The sequence below is a fragment of the Erithacus rubecula genome (genome assembly GCF_903797595.1).
Source record: "Erithacus rubecula genome assembly, chromosome: 18".
In the NCBI taxonomy this organism is placed as follows: domain Eukaryota; kingdom Metazoa; phylum Chordata; class Aves; order Passeriformes; family Muscicapidae; genus Erithacus; species Erithacus rubecula.
The window spans coordinates 8,271,919-8,280,983 of NC_136670.1; the positions used below are offsets into that span (position 1 = coordinate 8,271,919).

At 56.3% G+C, this 9,065-nt stretch overlaps 1 protein-coding gene across 7 annotated transcripts in view; it reads right to left on the reverse strand.

Moving 5' to 3' along the window:
• Positions 1 to 2,441, reverse strand: part of ZNF512B (zinc finger protein 512B) — a 29,919-nt gene extending 27,478 nt beyond the window's left edge. For 5 of the 7 annotated variants that reach the window (XM_079321639.1, XM_079321640.1, XM_079321638.1 and 2 more), the window contains exon 1: positions 2,082 to 2,237. The gene's annotated coding sequence lies outside the window, so the exon portion shown is untranslated. Of the gene's footprint in view, positions 1 to 2,081; positions 2,238 to 2,321 lie in introns of those variants that run through there. The other 2 variants (XM_079321637.1, XM_079321636.1) reach the window with 2 other exon arrangements.
• Between the last annotated feature and the right edge of the window lie 6,624 nt (positions 2,442 to 9,065).

Here is a 9,065-nt window from a genome sequence, read left to right on the forward strand (position 1 = left end):
ACTGCACACCACTGAGCATCACCCCAACTCTTCTCTCTGAAAACATCTAAAGTGCCCAGCTCAGCCCTGCTCCAGCAGCTGGACACCTCTCATTCCCCCTAACACATGAGTCCTCTCAAAGGAATCCTCACTGCCCAGTTTAAGAGGTTCTGAATCTTCTGTTTTTCCACACCAAATACTCCTTTGTATTTCCCCCCTTATTTCTTAACCAAATGAAAAATAAAAATCTCACAAACCAGTCAGCAAGAGCCAAAATCTGCTCCCAGGCCATTGATATGACCCCAGGGATCACAGAGGAATTGTCCTGGAGACACAGAACAAAAATCAGCCCATTGTGGGGTTTTATGGTAATGTTTAAACTTCTCACTTATTTCTAAGTAACACACACTGAAAGCAGACAACAGCCTATGCTCTTCTACACTTTCCTTAAGGTTTTGCTGAAAACTTTTGCAACTGATAATGGGAATGGAAGGTATCCACAAGTTCTGGCCACCAGCCGAGGTGGGATGTGCTGTGGGAAGGTTGGGCCTGTAGCATCTTATGAGCTCTCCAGCTCTTTCTAAGTAACTTTTCAGAACTTTGTGGCAACATTTTGGAAACATCCAGTTGAGCTCCAGGAAAAAGAAGCTCCCGTGAATGCAGGCACCCAAACGTGATGAATGAAGGCCGAGCTGGCACTGCTGGGAGCAAGGGTAAAGAGGAAACCCATGGCTGTGGGAAGGGGGAAGTGACATTTGGGAACGAATGGCACTGTTCCCAAGCCACTGGCAGCTCTGCACAGCATAGAATGGTAAAGGGGAAATAATTCCATGCAGAAATGCCTGGCCATTAATATGGATCAGGCCTGAAGGAGCATGTACATAGCCAGGGATGGCTGCGACCCTTTCACAACGTCCTTGCAGTTACCAGGGGAAAGTCACCTGCAGATCATGACCCCAAGTTCTGCAGGGATTCCCATCCCAATCCCATCGCTGTGGATGGACTTTGCTGCACGACAACTGCCTGGTCACCTGTCAATCTGCTTCACCTGTCATCAATAATTTACCAACAGCTCCAGAGGTATGGAAAGCCAAGGGACTGCCTGTCCCAGCACAAGCTGTGTGCCAGCAGAGAAGCAATGAGACCGGCACAGACGATGGATGCCAAAGGGCACTGCCATCCCTGCCGCTGTCAGAGGAGCTGTGCTCCCTCCCCTCAACTCCTGGCAGAACCGGAGATGCTGGGGAAAACTTCCAGGGAATAAAGACAAGGAAACAGGGGGAGGCTTCCTCTGGAAGAATCGCCCTCGCTGCAGGTTTCCCCAGGAGGGAAGCACGTGGGAGTGAAGCCCTGCAAGCGCTGCCTCCCTGGCACGGCTGGTGCCGGGCAGCTCCGCAGGGACACGGCGCATCCCGCCGCTATCTCCCGAACCAGGGACAGCCATCGCGGCTCCCCAGGAGCGAGAACCTCACCCGAGGCACGCACCCAGCGCTCCTGCCGCACATGGCTCTGGCCAGGCGCAGACGAGGCTTTCGAGGGTGTAAAGTTTCTGTTCGAGGCGCGTTATCCCGTCCCTCCCCTCTCTGTCCCCGGGCACTGACAAGAAGGGAAAAGCGCCCGCACACGCCTGGCAGACAATGACAAACACCGTGCGGCGGGAACTGGGGTGTCCCCTGTCCCGGGGGTCAGCGGGTGCGCGGAGCTGTGCCCGGTGCCGCTGTCACCTCCAGGGCGCGGGGAGCTCTGCCCTGCCCGGTCCCGCTGTCACCTCTCGGGCACGGAGACCTCTGCCCTGTCACCTCCCGGCCCGGCCGTGCCACCCGCTGTCCCCTAACCGCCCCTCCCGCTGTCACCCCGCGGGCAGCGCCGCCCGGGCCTGTCACCCCCCGGGCCCGCGCCCCATCCCCGCCAGGCGGCCGGGACTCCCCCGCGGGCCGGGCCCGGCAGCGAGGGGACGGAGGGCCCGGCCCGGCCCGGCCGCGCTCCGGGAGGGGAAGAGCGAGCGGCAAAATGGCGACGCGGCGGCGGGCGGAGCGGAGCGGAGCGGGGCGCGGGGGTCCCCGCGGCGGGGCCGGGCGGGCCGGGGGCCGCTCGGTGCTTACCTCGGCGGGCCGGGCCGCGCTGCGGGGCGCGCAGGGCCGGCACCCCCCGGCCGGCCAGGCGGTGCCGCCCGCCGCCCCCGGGCCGCCGTGCGGGGCTCCCGGCGCGCCCACACCCGCGGCGGCGCCGCGCTCCGCTGCCGCGCTCCCCGCCCGCCCCTCGCCGCCGCCGCCGCCGCCGCCGCGGCTCATGCGCGCTCCCCGCCCCGCCCGGCCCGGCCCGGCCCGCCCCGCGCCCCTCACCGCCGCCACCGGGGCCGCTCCGGCCTCGCCTGGCTCCGGCACCGGGATCGGCACCGGGATCGGCACCGGGAGGACGGGCGGGGGCGCCGCCCCGGGAGGGCGGGACGGGGCAGCGCCCCCCGGGCCGGGCTGTCCCGGGCAGGTGCGGCCCGAGCCCGGTGCGGGCAGGGCTGCGCTGCGCTGTCCCTGCGGGATGCGGGCAGGGTGCCGAGCTGCCGTCCGCACCTCCGGGGTTCAGGCAGCCTGTCCTGCCCTCCAGGGTGTGGGTGCTGAGTGTCCTGCCTGTCATCCTTCCCTTCAGGGAAGATGTTGTCCTGCCCTCCAGGTTGTAGGCAGGTCTCCTTTCCCCTTACCCTGTTCTCCAAGATGCAGACAGGATGACCTGCTTGTCGTTCTGCCCGTTATCCTTTCCTCCAGGGTGTCCTGCCTGTCATCCTACCTTCCCAGGTGTTGGCAGTGCCCTGTATGTCACTGTTCTCTCCAGGGTGTCCTGTTCATCGTCCTGCCCACAAAGGTGCAGGTAGGATGCCCTCCCCGTCCATCAATCCATCTAAACCCAGGGTGCTGCAGCCCCCCTTTTAAAGCCACCCCAGCCCCTGGGAATGATGCTGAGTGCGAGCCTATTGCAATGTCCATGGGGCACTTTTCCAGGTCCCAGGCTTGGGATGTCACCCTGCAGAGCTGGTGGCACCTGGGAAGGTGCTGCAGGGCAGAGCCAGCCTTGGTTACCGGCTGTGGGAATGCAGAGCCGCACTAGGATCAAGCAGTAGCCCAGAAATTAGGAGAAATCACATTAATTTTGCCATGTGAGAGCAGAACCCAGAACAACCATTGCTGTTGGCTACCCTGCCTGCCATTACCGGCGTGTGGCTCCTGCGGTGCTGGCCGGGAACTGGGAGGCCCTGTGGCACAGTTATAAAAAAAAAAAAAAAAAAAGCCCAACCCAAGCTGGGAGTTTCCCCGTGGTTTTCCCCTCTTTGTCTCCATTGCGGAGAAAAGAGCTTAATTAACGTCTGCAAAGAGCAGGAAAGCTCGGTGTAATTGCTAGGTATGATTATCGGTGGAGCGGAGGGTGCTCAGCAGGGTGGGAGGGACAGGCACAACCCACCTTTGTATAAAATGAGGCACATCCGAGCTTCCCAGGCTCCCGGGAGAGCTCGGCTGCCTGGGGGTGGCTATCGGGCCCTCTGAGACCAGGCAGCACCTTCAGCACCTTCGAGGTCTCTTCCTGGCTGTAAATGGTGCCCGTCGCTCACCCTGACAGCTGCTCCACGTGGGAAAAATGTCACCATGTCTATTTTCTGCTTTTGCATCTCCAGGAATGGGATGAGGGTGAGGGGACACAGGGGAGTTTGGCCATCCTGGGGTTAGAGAGAGCAAGCAGCTACAGGCTGGGTAAGGTACAAACCTCGGACATTATGTAATATAAAGGCACCCACGGTTGTTACTTTCAGGCGCTATTGAGCAGAGGGGGCCAAGGAATGGACTTGAAAAGAGCAGCAAATGTTAAGCAGATGCTGAGGAGTGCTTTGTTTCACAGGCAGAGCTGTGCTGGGAAAGGCAAGAAGAGGAGGAGGAGGAGGAAAAGGAGGAAGAGCAACAGGAGCAGTGGTGTTGCCTCTTCCACGTGCTCCCTGGAAGGCATCTCATCTCCTCTTGCACCATGGCTTTGTTGCAGAGGTGGGTTGTGGATGAGAGCTGATCCTTACAATCCAGTGTGGTGATTCCCCAGTGCTCTGGCCCCCTGGTCACTGTTCCCACTGTCCCCACCATTCCCACCACATGATGCAGGAGGAGGCCGAGGAGCAGCACCCAGGCACACACTGCAACTGTAAATGATGGAGAAAGTGCTTGGCTGCAGGGATGAAGCAGTCCAAGCCATTGAGCATGTAAATTAAATTGATACGGACCCCAGGAAGAGGAGATGAGGGAAAAGCAATTACACAGCCTGTATCAGTGAGCTGCTGCCACCCTACATGCAGTCCTGACATTGCTTCTCCAGTCTCTCGTGCTGGAGCAGATCTCCCTGGACCTGCCCTGTGCCTGCCAGGATGCAGCCAACACAGCAAACTGCTCCCCAACCCAGCAGCAACTGACAAGGGTCAGTTCTGGCTTGTAAAGACACCTGGCCAAGAGTTTAAAACTCCACGAATGTAAAAACCACCCTTTAAGGAAAGGCAGGAGATAACCTGGTTTTCTGGATGCAGATCCTCTTGAGATGTTGGGATCTGAAGGCAGGACAATACCCCTTGCCCAGAATGGGGCTGGCTGATGGGTCATTTACACTTTAAAAAAGTAACTTAAAAGCACATTTTAGAATCAAAATTACACACCTTCCGCTCACCAGGCTGCTCCAAGCCCCCTCCAACCTGACCTTGAACACTTCCAGGGATGAGGCAGCTGCAGCTTCTCTGAGCAGCCTGTGCCAGTGTCTGATCCATGGGCTGCAGCAGCACCCTTCAGACCCTTCAGTCTGTTAGAAAAAAATGTGTGCTGGGTTGCAGAGCCTCTTCCACATGTTGCTGTTTTGGAGACATCCCAAAACCTCCCACTAACTGCTGTGCAGGGCCAGCATCTCCACTGGTGAGATGGTGAGATGGTCAATGTGTGGGACTGGGAGCACTGGGAGCACTGGGAGCACTGGGAGCCCAGACTTCAGCCCGTGCCTGCTGAGCCTGGTGCACCAGGCACAGGTGAGGGAAAGGGCACCACTGATGCCTGGATCCAGGATGGGAGGCTCAGCATTCCCTGTCTCCCAAGGCTTTATCCTGGGATAAAGGATCTCAGCTTGGCTGCTGCATCCCCTTTATCCTTGGAGTGGCAGGGGGACAAAGCCCCTTGGAGCAGCCACATGCTCACACACCCTCAGGACAGGCTGTGCAGAGGCTGGTCGGGCTGAAAGAGAGTGATTCCCAAACAAAGAGGGATTTGCAGCTGGTTTGTGCAGCAGCATCCGGGCCAGCCCAGCCTCCTCCCGCACTGCTCCGCAGCCCGGGCCGCTGATTGGAAACCGGAGCTGCCATCACTCCCACAGCCAGGAATTATGCTGATGGATTTTTTTATTATTTTCCCCCCCTCCCTGTGCTTGAATGCACTCAGCAAATATAAGCAAAAGGGGGGAAAAAAAAAAGAAGAGCGAGAGAAAATCCAAACAGATTCAATTTTAGATATGGCGACGAAGCAAAATGGTTGCAGTGCAAAGAGGGAAGGCTAAGGGGGGAAAAGCTCCTGCCTCAAGCAGGAGCTGGAGCTGTAAAGCTCCCAGCAGCCCAGAGGCTGCTGTTTGTGATTTACAGGGTTGTAGCAACATGGGGGCTGTCCCATGGGGACCCATCCCAACCCGGGGACACCAACAACCCCACAGAGGGCAGTGGGAGCTGTGGGGATGCAGCTCAGACTGGTGATGAAGTTATGTGGCTTCATCAAATCCTTCCTCATTTTAGAAAATGCATCCTCTGGTGGGAAGTGAAAAGGCTCATTTTCTTGGGGGATGTGAAGGATTTTCCTGGACACCCCCCATCCTGTGTGAATGTGCTGCCTGGGAAAACCCAAACCAAAACCAAAACCCAAACTTGCCTTTCCAAAAAAGGCCCAAGTGAAATGCTGTGGATGTTCAGCTTGGTTTTGCAGCAATGCTACTGGTGCATCCAGGCTGGGGAACAGCTCTGGTCAACCCAAATGATACTTGTTTTGGATCAATTATTTATCTCACTCCTGTTACCTTCCCTGGGCTGCCCAACTCCCACCACTTGCTGCTTTCCCTCTGGTGCCTTCCAGCCTCTGGATGCTGCCTCCCCCTTACTCCAGCCTTGCCAGGCAATCCCATGTGCCACCAACCCCAGTGCAAACAGCCAGGCACCTGCTCTGACCCTGCCCAGGTGCTGCCAGCACCTGGCACTGCTGCAAACCTGGCACCACCTGGTGAAAGCAGCAGCACCATAGCTGCATCTGCACCCACCCTCTCTATCATTGTCCCAGTCAAAGCACCACAGCCATACCCACACTCACTTCTCTCCATCTTTCCTGTCTCTGTGTCATGCCTGCTGTCCCTGGGAGTGCTTCTGGCTCTGGGGAAGCAGAGCATTCAGAGGGCATCCAGCAGCTGAGAATGAGGACCAAAAATGAAGGAAGTAATATAGGGGAACAAAATTAAATGAAGCAATTATCCCTGCTCTGATACTTCCTAATTAAGGAAAGTGTCACCCTTATTAAGAGGCCATTAATTCATTGTCATAAGTCACCACCAGAGTGCAAGTACCAAAAACGTGCCTGGGCCGTGGGGAGTGGAGCAGCTCTCTCTCCTCCTTGCATCACAGGCTCCAGTCCTGGCAAGAGCTGCTGCTTGAGGCCACAGGGCTGCTCATGGATTTCTGCAGGAAATGCCCTAGGCTGTGTTTTGGTGTGCTCTGCCACAATGCTCACCCTATCCCAAACAGGGATGAGCCCACCCACCTCCACCTGCATCCCTGTGACTGCATGCCGTGCCCTGTGGATTTGTGCAAAGCATGTGGTGAGTTCTCAGCAGAGATCAGCTCTTGGCTGCTCTGGGAAACCAAGCTGCCAAAGAGCTGCCCAAATATCTCCAGCCCTGTGGTCAAGGCCAGCATTTCCTCCTGCATCACCTCCCATTAACAGCCAGCTCTGTCTTGACAGCCTCTCATTATGTATTCTGCATGGAGGGCCCCACATCAGCTTAATTAACAAGGTAAGAAAAACGGGACCTTTGAGGAAATCTTAATTATATTATCCATCTCACCCTGAGTGGCACCTGATCCATCCCAACACTGTTTTCAAGTTCATTAGCTATAAATCAAGATTGATTAGTCCTGGATGTGCAGCAAGAACATACTGGAGCAGAAGACTTCTGCTGCCATCGCTGTGAGACTCTGTGAGTGTCCCAAAGCCCTGTCTTGTCCTCCAGCTCCAGGCAGTGGGGTGGGGACCAGGGCTGTGGGATGAGGCAGAGCTGGGATGTGGCTGTTGGAACACCCCAGGAGTGGCTGTTTCACTGTGCCCCTGCCACATGCTGGCACCTCACTCTTCCCTGGGGTGCTCTGACTTGGAACAGTGCCCAAGCAGCCCTTCCAGGCTGCTACACACTTTCAGGGGTGAGACAGCCTCAGCTGCTCTGGGCAGCCTGTGCCGGTGCCTCACCACTCTCACAGGGAAGAATTTCTTCCTAATATCCAACCTAACCAGTCTTCTGCTGATTTAAAGCCACTTCCCCTTGTCTTGTAACTTCAAGCTCTTGTTCAAAGTCACTCAGTTCCTTTAGGCACTGAAAGTGGCTCTAAGATCTCAGCAGAACCTTCTCTTTTCCAAGTTTACCACCCCCAGATTTTCAGCCTGTCTTCATTGCAGCAGTGCTCCAGCCCTTGGAGCATCTTTGGATTTGTACTCTGGACTCACTCCAGCAGCTCCACAACCTTCTGATGCTGGGATCCCCAGAACCCGAGGCAGCACTGCAGGTGGGGTCCCTCCTGAGCAGAGCAGAGAATGACAAACCCCCCTCCCTGCTGCTGTGGTGCTGGGGATGCCAGCACATGTTGCTCATGTCAAGCTTCCCATCCAGGGACTTGGGGTGGTTTGTAACCCTCCCTGTGCTCCTGATGGGATGACAAGGCCCTAATTAGATCGGGCATGCAGTCCACTGGGGACAGCATTCCAATTTAAACCAGCTCCAGCTCAGCAGAGCCAGTGGCAGGCACTGCCCCCCTGTGCCCAGCACACTGTGTCCCCCCAGCCCCCTCAGCCAGGGACAGCACAGGCTGCCTTCAGCACCCAGCATGAACTTCAGGGTGAGAGGAATGGGGAGCATTCCCTGCATCAGAGCCACAATCAGCAGTGCTTCAGAGCTGGAGGGGTTTACATCATCAAGCCAGGCTCAGTAATTACTCAGACAAATTTGCATGTATTTTCTATGGGCATCTCTGCTGGCTTTTTTATTTTCTGCTTGAAAACCTTGCTGGAATCTGCAAACTGCTCTGCCACTGGGAAGGGATTGCTGCATTATTCCTTTCTAAGAAGCTGCTGAACATAACTTCTGGTACAAGAGACACATTAGCTCTCTTATTCAAAAACTTTCCACCAAATAAAGTGGCAAAAAATTTATCAGAGGTAGAAGTTGTGTGGCCATTGCCTGCCCCTGTGCCCCAGTGCTGCTGCCTGCATCCTCCTGCCTGCTGCAGGGGACTGACTGATGCTTGCTGGTGCTTTCTGTTTGCTTTAATTGTTGTCTGTTTTTAATATTGCATGAATTGATTCATCTGTGTTTCATTGTCGGCACTGTTTGTTTTGGGGCAGTGCCTGGAATATCACTGGCAGATAAGTGCTGGACAAGTAGAAGGTGTTTTTCTTGCTTGGCAAAAGATGAGGAGTGACCAAGCTGTGCCTCAGTCCAAGAGGATCCTGAGCAGTGTCTGCCTCCAGCTCCCAGGGTTCTGGTGCAACTCTCACCACCACAAGCTATCGCCTGTGAGGAAAACTGTCCTTGCTTGGATCCACCATCCAAACACATCCAGGCACACCCAGACACAGCCCAGCACACTCAAACACAGCCCAGCACACCCAGACACACCCAGACACACCCAGACACACCCAGACACCCTCAGCACACTCAAACACAGCCCAGCACACCCAGACACACCCAGACACTTCCCAGCACACCCAGACACACCCAGACACTTCCCAGCACACTCAAACACAGCCCAGCACACCCAGACACACCCAGACACACCCAGACAC